Source organism: Ixodes scapularis, unplaced genomic scaffold (genome assembly GCF_016920785.2).
Source record: "Ixodes scapularis isolate PalLabHiFi unplaced genomic scaffold, ASM1692078v2 ptg000549l_1___fragment_3__unscaffolded, whole genome shotgun sequence".
Taxonomy (NCBI): Eukaryota; Metazoa; Arthropoda; class Arachnida; order Ixodida; family Ixodidae; genus Ixodes; species Ixodes scapularis.
Window position 1 is genome coordinate 263023 of NW_024609998.1, and position 15592 is coordinate 278614.

The following is a 15592-nucleotide window of genomic DNA, read 5'->3' on the forward strand; positions in this document are numbered from 1 at the left end:
TATTTGCAGTTAAGATAAACAGTCTGGCTCACGTTTTACCGTCATCCATTTCTTACTCTCTTTGCGTGGACGACGTGCAAATATTTTTTTCGTCTTGCAACCTGTCTAGTTGTGAATCGCAATTGCAGCTCACAATAAATAGGATGAGCAATTGGGCAAATGAAAATGGTTTTATATTTTCCCCATAGAAAACTTTGTGTTTGCCCTTCTCCCTGCGACGAGGTGTTTCTTGGATCCAACCTTACAATTAAATAACACAGAAATATCGGTGAAGCACAAACATAAACTTTTAGGCGTAATCTTTGATAAAAAGCTTACATTGAAGTCTCATTTAAAGGAAATAAAGCAGAACTGCTTGCAATCCTCTAACATCCTTAAGGTGCTGTCATATGTATCTTGGGGGCCTGACAGGCGATGCCTCGTACAGTTCTACCGTGCTTTTAGTTCGGTCACGCCTGGATTATGGAGCTATCGTTTATGGTTCAGCGCGACCTTCCACACTAAGGATGTTAGATCCGGTTCATCACCTCGGACTCCGCACCCGTCCTGTGCAGTAAACTCTTTCCGCTTTAGTACACGAAAGGCTGGCGAAGAGAGAAGGAAGCTCCCCTCTAGCCTTCTGTGTATCACAATTTGCACTGCACCGGTGCGATGCGGGCCCAGACGAATTGGCCATATAAGCAAACGTGCGTAACACAAGTATAATACACAAAAAGAAATAAAACAGCAACGAAAACCAGGTCGCAGCAGTCGCGAGAAAAAAAATGCAGGCATAAATATAGTAAATACGCAAATGGCAGCGTTGTATAAATAACTATTCGCGGCTGCCGGGCCACGTCGTACAAGCCTCTAGGCTTTAACGGACCTGATTTTCTGTATTGTGAAGACCAATAAAAATTATTATTATTATTATTATTATTAAGGCAGTCATTAAGAGAAACTGAACTATCGGTACAATTTACAAAAACAAAAATGCAACGTGTTTTCTTCGTGGAAGGCATTGATGCAATTGATAAGAATCGGTTTAGCTTTATTATATCTAATGCAACATGATGGCATAAAAAGTCACAACCTATACTGGCAACAGAGTGGCCAGTATTGGAAACAAGTTAGTGGAGGAGTCTTAATTAGATTAATAAACATAACTAAAAATTGTTAATTGTAAAGGCGATGGTAAAAGTCAGCTATACCGAGAGGCCAGACAAATTTTGTATGAAGATGTAAGTATAAGGCAGTATAATTAATAAAATATGCGACGTACATTCAAAAGCAATAAAATATAACTATGATCTCAAAGGATATACACCGAAAGTTCAGTACACTGGAACTTCCGTACACCGAATAGTTTATACACCTAAATGTCCGTGCACCAAAAAGTTCGCACAGAAACTTCCTACAACCGAAATGTCCGTGCACCAAAAAGTTCGCACAGAAACTTCCTACAACCGAAATGTCCTATTGGAGGGATCCGGACATTTCGGTGTGGGACGTTGGGGTGCAGAGTTTTTGGTGCATGTACATTTCGTTTCGCGGTTGTTTTGGTGCACGAATATTTCTTTTAAAAACAGTAGATATTCAGATACCCAATGATCCTATTTTGCTAGAAACGCTTCATGGCAGGCATCTACTTCTTTAAATATTGTAATTCAAATATAATGTTCTTGGAGAAATTCTGATTCCTAAAGTTTATGTTAATTAAGAAAAAAATCGCATTACCCTTTATGGGCAAATGTAAAAATTTTAGAAAAAAAAGCTAAATCATTACTGACCATCTTATTCGCTGAAAAATGTAAGGCATAAATACCATTCGACTCTGAACAATAGCATTATGCATGTATCAAAAAGTGGAAAATATTCTTAATATTTTCTGCTCTTTGGTCGCACATTTCTGACAATCAGTCTCTTAGCAGTTCCCTTGTCTGTTAACCTGTTCACGCATATACAACAGGGTAGCCTATAGTGCATTAATTTCAGCTGAAATAAATACACTAACTTATGGTTTTTGTGTCGATTAGCTCCATAGCCCTAAAGTTTAGTTCATCGCAGTTTAAGTTTTATGAATGTTTTATTGTTCAATTCAAAGCTTTACACTTTATATTTTGCAAAATTAAAAGATAAACAAAAATACAAGTAACCCATATCTTTAAGAAAGTCGTGCTTGTTCTTGCTGGAGCTTCTATGCTGATTTTGATATTTATTCAAATATTACGTCTGCATCCCGGGTAGCGTTAATTGTGAGGTCCAATAAACTTAGTTTTCTGAAGAATTATTTAACTAAGCTCGAATTCATTTACAAGGCGTCAAAACACACATAAATAAAATGTAAATTTATGTAATAAAATAGGACCCTTACTTTTAGGGGCAACTGAAAGATGATCATACATTTTAAATTAACATACACCTAAAATTCCTGCACCGAAGAGCCCGTGCACCAAAACGTACATTTGAATGTGAGTGCGTTGGTTTTCAATAACTTCTTACGGAAAGAATAAAGAAAAAGTCGAAAATCGAAAGATCTCCGTCCTTGTCTGTCCTTTTTGTTTATTCTTTCTGTAACAAGTTCTCAAAATGTTGTTCACCGAAAAGTTCATGCATCAATATACCGGTGCACTGAAAAATCCGCACAAACTTCCTCTTGTGAAAATCCCTACACCGAAATACCCTACCTGTGAAAATCCCTACACCAATGCGGCCTGCACGTTGTGAGTTGTTGGGACAGGTGAACATTATATGGGCGTAATCGTCACGTTAAGTCGAATAATTACCTAAAATCCGTTCATTCACTTTTTAAGCAAGTTAGGTCATGGTGCCATTGCAGTATTGACGAAAATTACTATTAGATATTGAACAAACAAATTTTGGGAAGTGGCAACAGGCTTTGAAACAAGTTAATGTTTGAAACATTATCTTGATCGGCGAAACTCAATGTAGAAAAAATGTCGCGAATCCTGTCCACAATCGGTGCATAGAAGCACGACATACTCGTTCTGACATTTTTTTACTGGTGTCGGCTGCGTGCCGTCGGCGCACACCAACGATGCGCTGCTGAAATAGTGATGACGTGATTGTAGACAGTACTTACCGCGATTCTGCATGCAGATTTGGAATAGGGCAATAAACCCTTGTAGATCGATCAATAGTTGAATACCTCGAAATCCTCTACTTTTTTCGAAAATTGCTTGAATTTATTTAGGTTCTCAGCATGACGGTTTTTAAAACTGCAGTTAGATTGCTAGTCTATCCATTATTATAGAAAAACGAAGGTATTTAAATTCTTTATTTGACTTGTCGTTACAATTATCTCCGATTTATCTCCCTACTGAAAAAAAACATTTGGCGCCTGTATGAAAATAAACGGGTCCATACCGGTAACAGTTTAGCCATACCGGTCACCAGTTTGCCAAAGGGGTCGCCCGTATGGCTCAAAGGGGTCCCCCGTATGAGCCATAACGGTCACCTATTTGGACAAACAGGTCACTCCTTTGGCAAACGGGTCACTCGTCGGGGCAAATGGGCGACTCGTCTGGGCAAAGTTGACGCACGTTTGCTCAAACCGATGAACATGTTGCACAAGCGGGTGACCGGACCGTCAAACTGTACCGGTTTAATCAAACGGCTCTCGGGAGCCCGTTTGATATTGAACGTACAGATTGGCGGCCTGGGCACGCCTAGCTGTTTGAGCCATGGCAGCCAATGTTTCCGGAAGGCTGGCTGATTTCAGATCGTCCGCGTAATGCAAGTAATTGTATTTATATTTTAAGTGCGCTGATGTGCGCTTATACTGCAACTAAAACAAACACTTTTTTTTTCTTTTTTTACGTAAATGCGCGACGTTCGTGAGCCGATATTTTTGACAGAACTTTAAAACTTCGTCCATCATTGTTGCCTCAATTTACTTATTCAGCTCGAATCTCTCTCGCAGAAGACGCGACCGCATGAAAGAATGCACTTCTAGAGTCCGTTTCACTTCATTTCAAGACGCGGCGAAAGTACCGCGAACACGTGCCGGCAAGAACATCGAGCAGTGCTAGAGCACGCCCGCCGTAGCAGCAGTCAAATTACGAGCTCGTGCTGGGTGCTTTTTTGGCTCGGGTGCAAGCCGAGCTCATGAGTCATGGCCGACGCTACTTCTAGCGTGCGTGCTGAAATGCGCGCGTTTCGCCTGCTTTCCAAGGCTGCAAACGCGACGTGCAGTGCAACTCCAAGAGAGAAGAAAAACGCGTGCACAGCGGTCCGTGCACCCTCTCCCCTAGCATTGACTGCAGTGCCACAAAAAGTCAACCGCAATTTTTTTTTTTTTATAAAATGCATGAGGGAGAGGGTTGCGAGGGAGGGGGTAAGGTGTCCCGGTGTCTTGCTCCTTGACCTCGCCGTCGGCCCCTTCTTCCTCTCTGGTCGGCTCTGTCACGTGACCAGAGAGAGGGTAGGGCATGCTCCACACTGATAAGCATAGCCAGATCCGGCTGCGCGCGCTTTGACAGTCGCTTGTTTCTTTGTCTGCTTGTTTTCCGTTGCAACTTCGTTTGTCCTGCCTGCTTCGATCTGCCGCCTTTCCCTGCGGTCTTATAAGAATGTCTCTGGACAATGTATGGGATGTGCACCAAATGTTCGAAAAGTCCTACGCGTATATCGGCGACAAGCGATTCTTCAAAGAAGTCAGGAATTCTTGCGGTTTGGCTGGGTTCGGCAAATGACAGCTTGTGCGCCGCATCGTGTTGAAACTTCAACGAGCCTTCCTTCTCGTTTTTGTGTTTGTGTGGTTGTCCTGCTTTGACCGGCGACGACAAATATCACGGATTACATCTCTCAAGTCCGCTATTATTATGGTAAGTGCACTGCAAAATATGTGTTGGCAACGATTGATCGCTCTTCTACGCGTTATCCGTAGAATTATGCAGCGCCTTTTCACGCGGCAGCCGGGAGAATAATTTCCCCGAAAGTCTAGCTCTATAGTCTAGAATTGCCTCGGTTCTTGTTTTCTTTGCAATCTTCTCAGTTGTATAAAAGCTTAAAGTGTCTCGCACATTTCACAGATCGCTTGCATGTTTGTACTTGTCGTCAGAAGAGGTAATAAACTTCGAGGAGAATTGAAAACAATCCTTTGTCTGTTTTCCCGTCCATTTGCAAGCACCTACGCGAGCGCATTTGTTCTACGTGTTTTCTCCATGTTATAAATACGTTTATAAGTTTCGGGCCGTTTTAAATAAGTTTAAAATAACCAACCTCCCAGACGATACCCATTTAGGGCTAGCGAATCCGAATGGCACGTTCAAACGTGTAATCACGTGCCAGGTCGAAAGGGCACCCGTATCAAACGGGCATCCGTATCAAATGGGTGCCGTTTCGAACGGGTACCGTTTCAAACGGGTACCCGTATCCCATAATCACGTTCGATTCAAACGGATCGACAGGTTTGATTCAAACGGGTCGACCAGTTTGAATTTCAAATGTTTTTTTTCAGTAGGGCTGCCAGACCTACTCACTTGTTCAGATCGCAATGTAGTGTTTAGTGATTTCTTTAAAAAAGTTATGTACAAAAAAAGAGCCTCCACATATCCCCTTTACTAATTCGCGACTATTCATATATCTCCAACATGCAGGTCGACATGCCGAAAGTCAAGGAAAAGTCCTACCCGCGCAAAAGAGCATCGCAGCAAACAAAGGCGATCTTCGAGAACTTTGGACACCCTTGCTGCCAGGAAACAACTGCACCCGGGTTAACGAACGTAGAACTACAAAACGCCACCTGCATGCCAGCAGCACACAATCCTATCGTATGCATCGGCGACAGTAGCAGGGTGTCTCTGTTGTTGGCAGCTCGGAGCCATCCTCTAGCGAATTTCGCAACGTTGAAAGAGTACCTGTTTCTGAGGGCAGAGGCGCAGCAGCGACACAGAGAACTGGGACACCAGAGGCGGCGGAAACCGAGTCTTCGGACGGGGAACAGTCAGAAAATAGCTTGCATTATTTGTTTCTCGCAAATGGCGACAATCCACACTCTGAGCCCCTTTTCTCTGGTTATATATCTAGACACAGAGCCAGTTGCCGAGTCCGGTGATATGGCTGCAGCGCTGAGGAGTTGGGCTCTCAATGAGAACATTCCGCAAGTTGCTTTAACGTCTCTTCTGAAGATCTTGAAGTCCCGATCTTTCGACACAGCATTTCTTCCAAGCGATGCTCGTACTTTGCTCGGTACACCCAGAGACACATTGCGTTCGTCTGCGGTAACCGCAACGCCCACAGGGGAATACTGCCACTTTGGGCTGGAATACCAGCTGAGGAATGTTCTATCGATTGCAAGTCATGAAGGCAGATTAATTGCCCTCTCCTTCAATGTTGATGGTTTGCCCATTTCCAAAAGCTCTCAAATGCAGCTGTGGCCCATCCAATGTATTGTCGTATGGCATGGCAATAAGGCAGCCCCTTTCGTTGGTGGTTTTGCCGGGCCTTCAAAGCCAGCTTCAGCAAATGACTTCCTGACTCCACTTGTAGGTGAACTAAGGAAGCTGATGTCACACGGTATGAATTTCAAGGGGCAAGCCATTACGGTCTCATTGAAGGACTTTTTCTGTGACGCACCGGCACGGTCTTTTGTGTACAATATGAAGGTTTACATGGGGTACTCGGGTTGTCCGAAGTGCGTCGCAGAAGGCGCATACAGCAACAATAGGGTATTTCAACTTTACGCACGGATAATTCATTCAGGCGTCAGACTGACCCTGATTATCACCATGGCGTCTCTGTTTTGAAGTTGCTTCCGATTGACTGCGTCCGCAGCGCTCCTCTGGATTATAGGCATCTGCTATGTCTTGGGGTGACAAAAAGGTTGCTTAGCCTATGGCTGGGCGGTCCTTTGGATGTGCGTCTCGGCCCTGCAGACCGTAGGTGGTTGTCCGAGCTGAACCTCTCTCTGCTCCGGCATGTTCCAAAAGAGTTTGCACGCAAGCCACGATCCACAGCGGAAGTTGAACGATGGAAGGCGACAGAATTCAGACTTTCTTTACTTTACACAGGGCTGGTAGTACTAAAGTTTGTCCTGCCACCAGATCTCTACAGTAACTTTCTCACCTTGCACTGTGCCACATTTCTTGTATCGAGCACTAGCTTGTGTGATCAATATGTTGACTATGCCGAGTCTCTTTTCCACCACTTTGTGAAGACATTTGCTAAACTATATGGAGATGACCAGGTGTCATACAATGTTCACTGTGTGTTGCACCTCGCAGATGACGTGCGCAACCATGGACCGCTGGATGCATTCAGCGCTTTTCCATTTGAAAATAATATGCAGTATTTAAAGCGGCTTCTCAAGAGCCGTAGCACCCCCCTCGCTCAACTGTACAACCACTTAAAGGAGCGGGAGAGCAAGGTGACCGCAGCCCCCAGGACGACTCCAGACTCTAACAAAACAGCATGCAGATGGGCCCATTTTGACTGCTTGTAGACCGCCTCAATACAAGTGTGCAAGCTTTCCCGATTTTGTGCTTACTGTAGAAACAGCTAACAACTGCTGCATGGTAGACGGCTCTGTCGTCCTCGTAGACAACTTTGCGCACTTGAGGAGTACAAAGGCACCCTGCATCATTGGGCGAGAGTTCATGGTAAAAGAAAACTTTTACGACAAACCATTTCCCTCAAGCACCATAGGTGTTTTTGGAGTCTCTCAGCTGTCTGGCATAAAATACTGGGCATTAAGAAATGTTCGTAAGCTGGTCAGGCTCCCGTGCCGTGGTAAATTTGTCGTCATCCCACAGCTGCACACATGTTAACTACGCCAACTCAACTCCGACCTGACTTGTTGCTGGTGTGTGGCGTGGAAAAGCTGGTCGTGGACGTGCGCATGCCGTTCGAGGAATGCAATGGTTCACTATTCAGGGACAAAGGAGACGTACCGACTTGTCTTAGAACACCTGTGTAGGCGGTACTAACGCGTGAAGGCAGAGGCAGTGGTTGATAAGGCCCTGAGTAGCTGGAACCCTGCCAACGATCGCCTTATCAAGAAGTTTTGGGCCAGGTCGTACTCGAAGTGCATGAAGCAGATGACCACGAGCGACACCATCCAAGTGTCGCGGGTCATCTAAGCGAGCCACATGGTCGTACCAGCGCACTGACTGGGACCGAGCGGACCACCACAAGTGCGAAAAGCGAGATGCATGTGTACCTAAGAATTGCTTGTTTTTTTTGTGTGTTTTTTTCTCCTAGTAATGTGTAGGGAAGAAAAAAAGGAACATTTAGTATAAGTGTTGCATGTACCTTTTTCTTCGTATAGTGACTGTTTAAATTTTTGTGCATTTTGTTATTGTAAGTAGCTAAGGTTGATAATGGTGTGCTGCTTTTATTTTATTTTGTTAAAATTGTAAAGTGAAGACATGATCACCCCGTGTATGTAAATACCATCACCCTGCAGGTAGACTGTATGCAAAAACCTCAAGACATGTCTAGTAAAACTACATTTCAATCGATCTATTGGCTTGGTTTTATTGTCTCGGCGAGATAACTGCTCAAAGTACTAATTTATTTATTTGATTAAACCTTGAAGATCCCCGTCGGCGAGGGTATCACAGAAAATATGACACTAATCTAGAAAATATTTAAGAAAACACTACAAACAAAAGTTATAGTACGTACTAAAAACACATATAATGGGAAACTAAAAACAAAACAATAGCACAGAATAACAAAATGGTGAGTTGGGTTGGTTGGTTCATTGCCTACATTTAAGCGCCAAAAGAAAAAAAAAAGCAAGGTCTAAGTGAAAAACAACGATAATACAAGGCACACTCGCAGTTGTAATTTTATTTGAAACGCATTGACCTAAAGACAATAATAAAAAGAAGCATTTTCTAGATGTTTACTTGTGCTCTAAAAAAAAAGTTCATTATCTATCAATGTCAATTGATGGCTCGTTTAGCCACTTACCAGGACCACTTGTTTCGATTACATATGCCTCATGAATTTCTGTTGTAGTGCGCTATTTGATATGTGGCAGGAGGTGAATTATTCGATCCTTCATGCCGCGGATCCACCCTCCCTCTCCCACCTCGCCCCGTGACCTGAATGGAATGTCTGTACGACATTCCATTCAGCCTTGTTCGTCTGGCTTCTTGTTCTTGCCCGTGTCCTTGGGATGTTTTAATTGTTAATCAAGAAATGCCAACTAGCCCATACTTTTACGTTAGTCTGTACGACCCTTTCTTAGAAGTGCCCAGTTAAAAATGTCCATTGGGTCCAATTGGTTTCTGACAATTGAAACCAATGGGGAAAACTGTTTGTGATTTCGGACTCCTCATTGAAAAAATCCCAATTGGTTCCAATTGTCGAAAACCAATTGAGCATTGCCAGTTGGAACCAATTGGGCACGACCAATTGGGAAAACCGTTTGTGATTTCGGACTCCTCATTGAAAAAATCCCAGTTGGTTCCAATTGTTGATACCCAATTGAGTATAGCCAATTGGAACCAATTGGGGAAACCGTTTGTGATAACTGAACAATGAAACTGTAGTAGATGATGGTTGCCATTTTTATTGTAATTAAGAGATTCATTCATTCGGCCTCCCCTTGCTTGGCCGTCGTCCTGTTGTTCAGGTGTTGCCCTCTGGTTCGGTAGTTTCCTCCACGTCCAGTTTTTCCTGCAGCTTTCCTAGGAGCATCAATATAGGTGAAATTATTACATGACCTATATAAGTCTTCATATTTAGCTTGCAATAAGGAACAATGACGTTTCCCCTTAATAAAACAGGAGTTTCTTTATTTATAAATCAAGTCTTCGATGTGCAGCAAAAGGCGGCCAAAGCCACCCGACAAGGCTTTGCAGGCGGCATTTCGGACTGGTCAGAAATATGGATCAACTAAAATTCTATTTTGCTCGAAGGAGAGCATTCGGCAATATTGCAGTACGTCCATAATCGATGGGCAAATTCTGGTAGAAGATAATTAGGTGCATGTATTTTTACGTTGCAAAGAAAAAAGGAACTGTGACCATATTGACTAAGTCCGATGCTCACGATACTTAACGACTAGGTGTTAGGGCAGTTAATATGCTGTAACTATACACATACTGCATAGTTGCAGCGTTTATAACATAGTTATACATTCTGCATAATTACAGAGGTTTGAGAGAGACGTTTCTGGGTGTTCCTGGGTGTTTTTTTCCAGCAAAAGTTTATCTCCAGCTCCAAAGTGGCATTGAGTTATACAAAAACGTGTTTCCAAAGTACTGCGTCTTTCCGAGAAAAGAGAATAGTGTTTTGCTCACCGCAAAAGTGAACTACCTTTTTCGCACTAGCACTTGATTACATTGCGTCAACTTTCGCGCCCTTTCGCGACTTTCGAACTGACAGCTCGAAAAATTCTCTTCTGTAAAGTTTCATTCGTGCAGGCTCCTACCCTGTACTGACCATAAAGGTAAAGGTGTCTCCGCATATTTATAACTACGAATTCGCCGATTTGCAATGCAGCAAGCACCAAGAAAAGAAACAAAGTGTCCTTACCTTGAGTTGATAACCGTTTGCTATCCATCCTTCACGCTCCGACGAAGTGGCAGGCCCAATGAACTAATGATCACCGCACTATTCAGTACTCGCAGCAGTAAAACAAATTAACTTTCTTGAATATCTGCTGTAACCATGCCACAGATGCCGTGCCTGCCAACGTGCCATGTGCGTACAGTGCCTAGAAATATACTGGCTAGTGTTCCGAGCGCTCCCGCTGGGGTGGCACGGAGAGCTATGAATGTCATCGGCGGCCGCGCAGGGGCGCTGCTGTAAGGGTGGGTGCTGCCGGTCCGCTCGCTTGTCAGGTTTCCTATCGCGCGTCGTGAGCAAGGCGTCGCTGGGCCGTATTTTTAAGTGTTAGTGTCAGGTTGCGAGGAACGTTTCTCTCAGGCGTAGTTAGCAGTTCGTGCCGGCACCGCTCAGCTGGTAGCGTTATCCGGGTATTCTTGTTTTTGCATTTACTGCAGGTACTTGAGCGGTGTTGTGGCATCAGGTTGCGCTTGGTTTTTTTTTTCTTTCGTGCTTTTTTCTTTTCTTTTGGAACTGGCTGGTGATGTGCCCATGCCGGTGGCAGTTGTTAGCCTGTCCATTCCAGTTTTCTGTGGTAGAACATTAAATAATAATCGCGAAGAGAAAAATAACGGGACTCGAAATAGTTTCACGTTTTACTTTATTAGGCATGTAAGACATTTATTGGAATCAACAAAATAGGAACAAAATACAAATTATGAAAGCCTGCATTCAAAATTTCTAACATCAATTTGAGCAAGGAAAAGCTATTGGCAGTGGCGCAACTTAAGATATTTCAGTCGCTGCCTTTGGCCTTCGCGGTCTCTGTTCAAACCTTTTAAGAAAAATCTAAACCTTAAAAGAATATAGAACTTCACTACAGTTGCCAAGGTTTTCTTTCCATGCTCGGGCACCCTATCTGAGGCAATTTCGAGGACTGCAGGCTCCGTGCAAACTCTTGCATGCTCTTTTCATGCACACTGTTCTTGCTGAAGAAGCTAGTGAATGCATCCTCCATGGCTGCTACTGTCTTTGCCAGGTTATCAGTGGGATAAATAAGCCCACCGTTATCAAAATGAGCCGTGAAATAAGAGTTAACATCATTCATCGCTTCTTTTTGAGACACGCACAACTCGGCTGCGCAACTCGTGCATGCATTCTTAGCTACCGTTTTTCTAGACACATAGCCAGCAACGTAGTACACCAAAGCCGCGTTGCTTTTTTTGTTAGAATACCCTTCATGGTCATTTTCTCGGTGAATGGACTGAAGAACGTCTTCTGCTTCATCAATGTTTCCATTGTCCAGAAAATGGTCCAGTTGGTCCGACAGACACTTCGCTGTGACAGTGGGCACATCTGCAGTACTCAAGAGCGATTTAACGACTGCAGGAGGGCAATTGCCTCCCTTTGGTGACCTCGCAAGGTTGTAAAAGGACAAGACGTTGACAGTTACTAAGGGTTGTGACACGGTTGGGTGGTCGTTACAGCCTGCGGATTGCCTGATTATCCCAAAGAGATTTTCTAGTTTGTCCTGGCTCAAACGAGCAGTTAAAAGGTATGTAAATCCTGCAACAGAGTTCAGGTAAGATAGCAGGTCAAGCGTGCTTTTAATTGTGACCCTGAGCCCAGAAGCTGTACTTCTTGTCAAAAAACCTCCTCCAGCTGGCTTCGCGTGGGCCTCCCACTCATTCAGATATACTAAAAATTTTTGTAAAAACGTTGCGTTTGGACTGCCAGGCTTCAATGCTCTGGCGCTCTTCCTGTGTTCAAAGAGCCCCTTAATAACTTCATCCCCGAAAAGCTGGAAAGCGAGATTTACTTTCATCTTTTCAAAGCAGTTGGGCTTGATATGTGCAAGCGTAATGCTAGGCATGGCCTTCAATGTTACATTGTCACGGTCCACTTCCCAGGCTGCCTGTACTACGCCACTGTGGACATGACCAGATGGTGTCAAATAGCCCTTTGCGACAAATCCATTCCGAACATTCTTAATTAAATGAGGAAAATCTGAAATGAAGAAGAGCTGCCTCGTTGGGTCCACAGGATGCCGTGTGCTGTTTTTGATGCGGCCATCTGCAGAGACTAAAACAAAAGAAGTGATAACAATTTGACGGAGGACATGGGTTTGAAACTTTTGAAATGCTAGAAATAGGTTGTTGAAATTTGCACCAGTTTTCTACTTCGTTACTAGATTAGGCGGTGCAAAGTTTGGGGCATATCCGACCGCCAGTTTGCAAGTTACAACATTTTTAATGTTTCGCCGCGCAGTGTAAAAGGCGTCCTTTCGAACGTGCCCAAGAAGGCGAAAATCCGCCATGCCATTCGCGATTTAAAATTCTCCAAAGCTGCGCCTTTTCATCACGTTTTAAGGGCTCATTTACTACTTTATCGCTAACATGGCATTACTCAACCCAGCAATGCAGAGGAACTTTACTGGGTGATATATTGCACCATATAGAGTAGAAAAAACAGTTCCAGAAAATCAATATTTTTTTCAGGTTTTTTTCTATTTTGGAACCCGCGTCTTCCCTTTACACCCTGCAAGTTTGCATGACCCCTTTACCTTGTACACCAAAGTGTCGCCACATGCTTCTATTCCAGCTGGCACCATCACATGTTACGGTGTTAACAACCAAGCCAGCTTGTTCTGCAAGGATGGTGGTTTCTATGATGATCTTAGCAAGAGTTGGTGCCTTCACATTGCCTCTCGCAGCAAAAACACCAAGTATCTGTGTCCAGTTCCCTAAAACAGGCACAATCAGAAATAACATGGATGTAGTGTTGGCAACAGTCCCTAAATCGTAGCCCTAAGGAACGTAGATTTGATGCGGCTTACCGGTGAATGGCTGGAAAAGTACAACCATGCCGTGGTCTGCCAGAATGCCTTTCTGGTCACTTGGTGATTGCTCGCCAAGATCAACGAAGCCCTCAATGCCACCTGAATTGCAAAAATAAAATAAAGAATACAATATATTTAGTCCCTAACTTTTTCTTACACATCTTCATTTGTGAATTTTTGCCTAGGCATCAATTGAGGCCAAGGCGAGCTGGCTTTCAGAAAACGGAATGCACAGCTTAGACCAAGCATACTCATGATCTTTTAGAACTGGACATCCTCAAATTAAACCAATGTGACTAATGCAACAATACGCTATTATTTCAGTGGGGTTCTGGACTCAACAGTGAAACTCACCATTAGATTTCACATCAAGGTGCTCTGATAACTTCAACTCGTCGATTACGAGACCACCATGGCAGCTGAAGTCATCCATGTCCTTCGTTTTTTCAGCCAGAGCAGCATACACCTTTGGGTTTAAACCAAAACCGCCTTCAAAGCGCTGCAGATATTTCTTAAGGCAGGTTCGGCCTGGGAGGATCATGACTTTTTCTTTACGTAAGTGCTCATAAAGTTTCGGACTTCGCATCCGCATCATTATGCTCTCAACAATCCATTCGTCATCGTAAGTCATTCCTCTGAGCGACTTCCGTTGAGCAGCAGTGAAGCAGTTCTTGACAGCAAGCTTCTGTTTCTGAGGGAGTGCCCGGATCCTCGCTTCTAGAGCCTCTTCGCTTATTGTTTTATTTTCCTCTTTCATTTGAGCCACTTGTGCCTGCACGCGAGCCAATTTCTTTTTTGTTCTTGTGAGAGTGCGGGATGTGTTGTGGTGTTTTCTTTTCTCACATGTGGACCCCTTCTGCTTTCTCAACCTGCCCATCTTGTTCTGAGCAAGCACTCGTTGATATTTGCACTGGGCGCAAGAACCTCCTTCGGTTTCAGTTGTTAACAGGCACCTAGCAGCAAAGAACATTTTTCTGTACATGGAGTACTTGTTTGACACTGGCTTCATGCCACAGCCACAGCAAAGGATCACATGGAAATCTTCTTCACCAACAATTCTGCCTCACTTCGGGTTGCAAGCACCTGTTTGCTATGCTCCCTTCCTCTTAGATACACGGTGGCTAAAATGGACCCCCGCTCAGGCAAGACCTTGCCAAAAATTACCATTCTTTCAATGAAGAGGTTTCCGAAATTATTTTCCTCGGCTTCGCAGGATGCGTAGGACAACAGTCATTAGATACACTTGGAACTTCCATCCATGTTGCAGGAATCGAGATACCACTAAATGGGTGGCCACTCTCGGTTGATGACTGTAGTACAGGCTGGTTGTCGCTTTGAGACTGTGATGCCGGCTCTCCCTGCGAATCCAACCTTTCGGTGCGTTTGGCACACGCGGCCGAATCGTCAGAACAAACGGAACTTTCAATTTCATCCGTTGCAATGTTGCCGATCACACCGCCGTCCAGCGGATGGGATTTTTCTCTGCGTCTTTGTGGAGGCGGCTCCTGTAAGCAAAGGTTCCTCACCTTTCTCTTTGGTGCTTTCTTGGGCACTAGATGCTTCGGATATTGCTCAAACAATGTTGGCACAGCATCAGGCTTTAGACGTGGTTTGTCTCGAGCGATCTCATTCACCACGCCGTTTACCGTCACCTTGAACGCGCGCTCAATGCAGCTCTCCTCGAAATGTTTTTCACACACGACAGATGCTAATGTCAACCTCCTGTCTTCTCTTTTTATCGCCCTTTCCCACTCCGCCAGCCGCGTAGCGTCGGCAGGTGCCGTGAACAGAGACACTTGCTGCTTGTTCGAACGGTAGCCACTCGTGCACAGCGGGACAAAACATGTTCTCTCTTTGCACTGCCTCTTGGGCTTGGACATTTTATGGTGACAATGCCTGCAGAAGTGGCATCAAGAACAGCCGCTGTAGCTCGGTGAACAAAAAAAGGCGCGCACCAGAAGAACAATCACATATACGCAGAAGAGCAACCGCTTGTACACTTCCAAAGCTAGAAAGCCGCGTTGTCTGCTGCGGCAGCACCCACCCGACAGCCAGCGCCCTCTGCTGCCTTCGGTGGGCATTCATAACAAGAGTTGCCACCCTCTCCCTTAGGGGAGCGCTGGCGCTCGTCACACTAGCCGGTATATTCTAGGCACTCTAATGTGCGTAGGGGTGTCGCGAACCGGCCGCGGTTCGAGTTCGACCAGGTTCGACTTTTTCGAACTTTTAGTGGAAAGTTCGTCGAACCTT

At 44.4% G+C, this 15592-nt stretch overlaps 1 pseudogene; it reads right to left on the reverse strand.

Annotated features, from left to right (window-relative positions):
* Positions 1-11162: 11162 nt before the first annotated feature.
* LOC120840494 lies at positions 11163-15334 on the reverse strand (annotated as a pseudogene).
* Between the last annotated feature and the right edge of the window lie 258 nt (positions 15335-15592).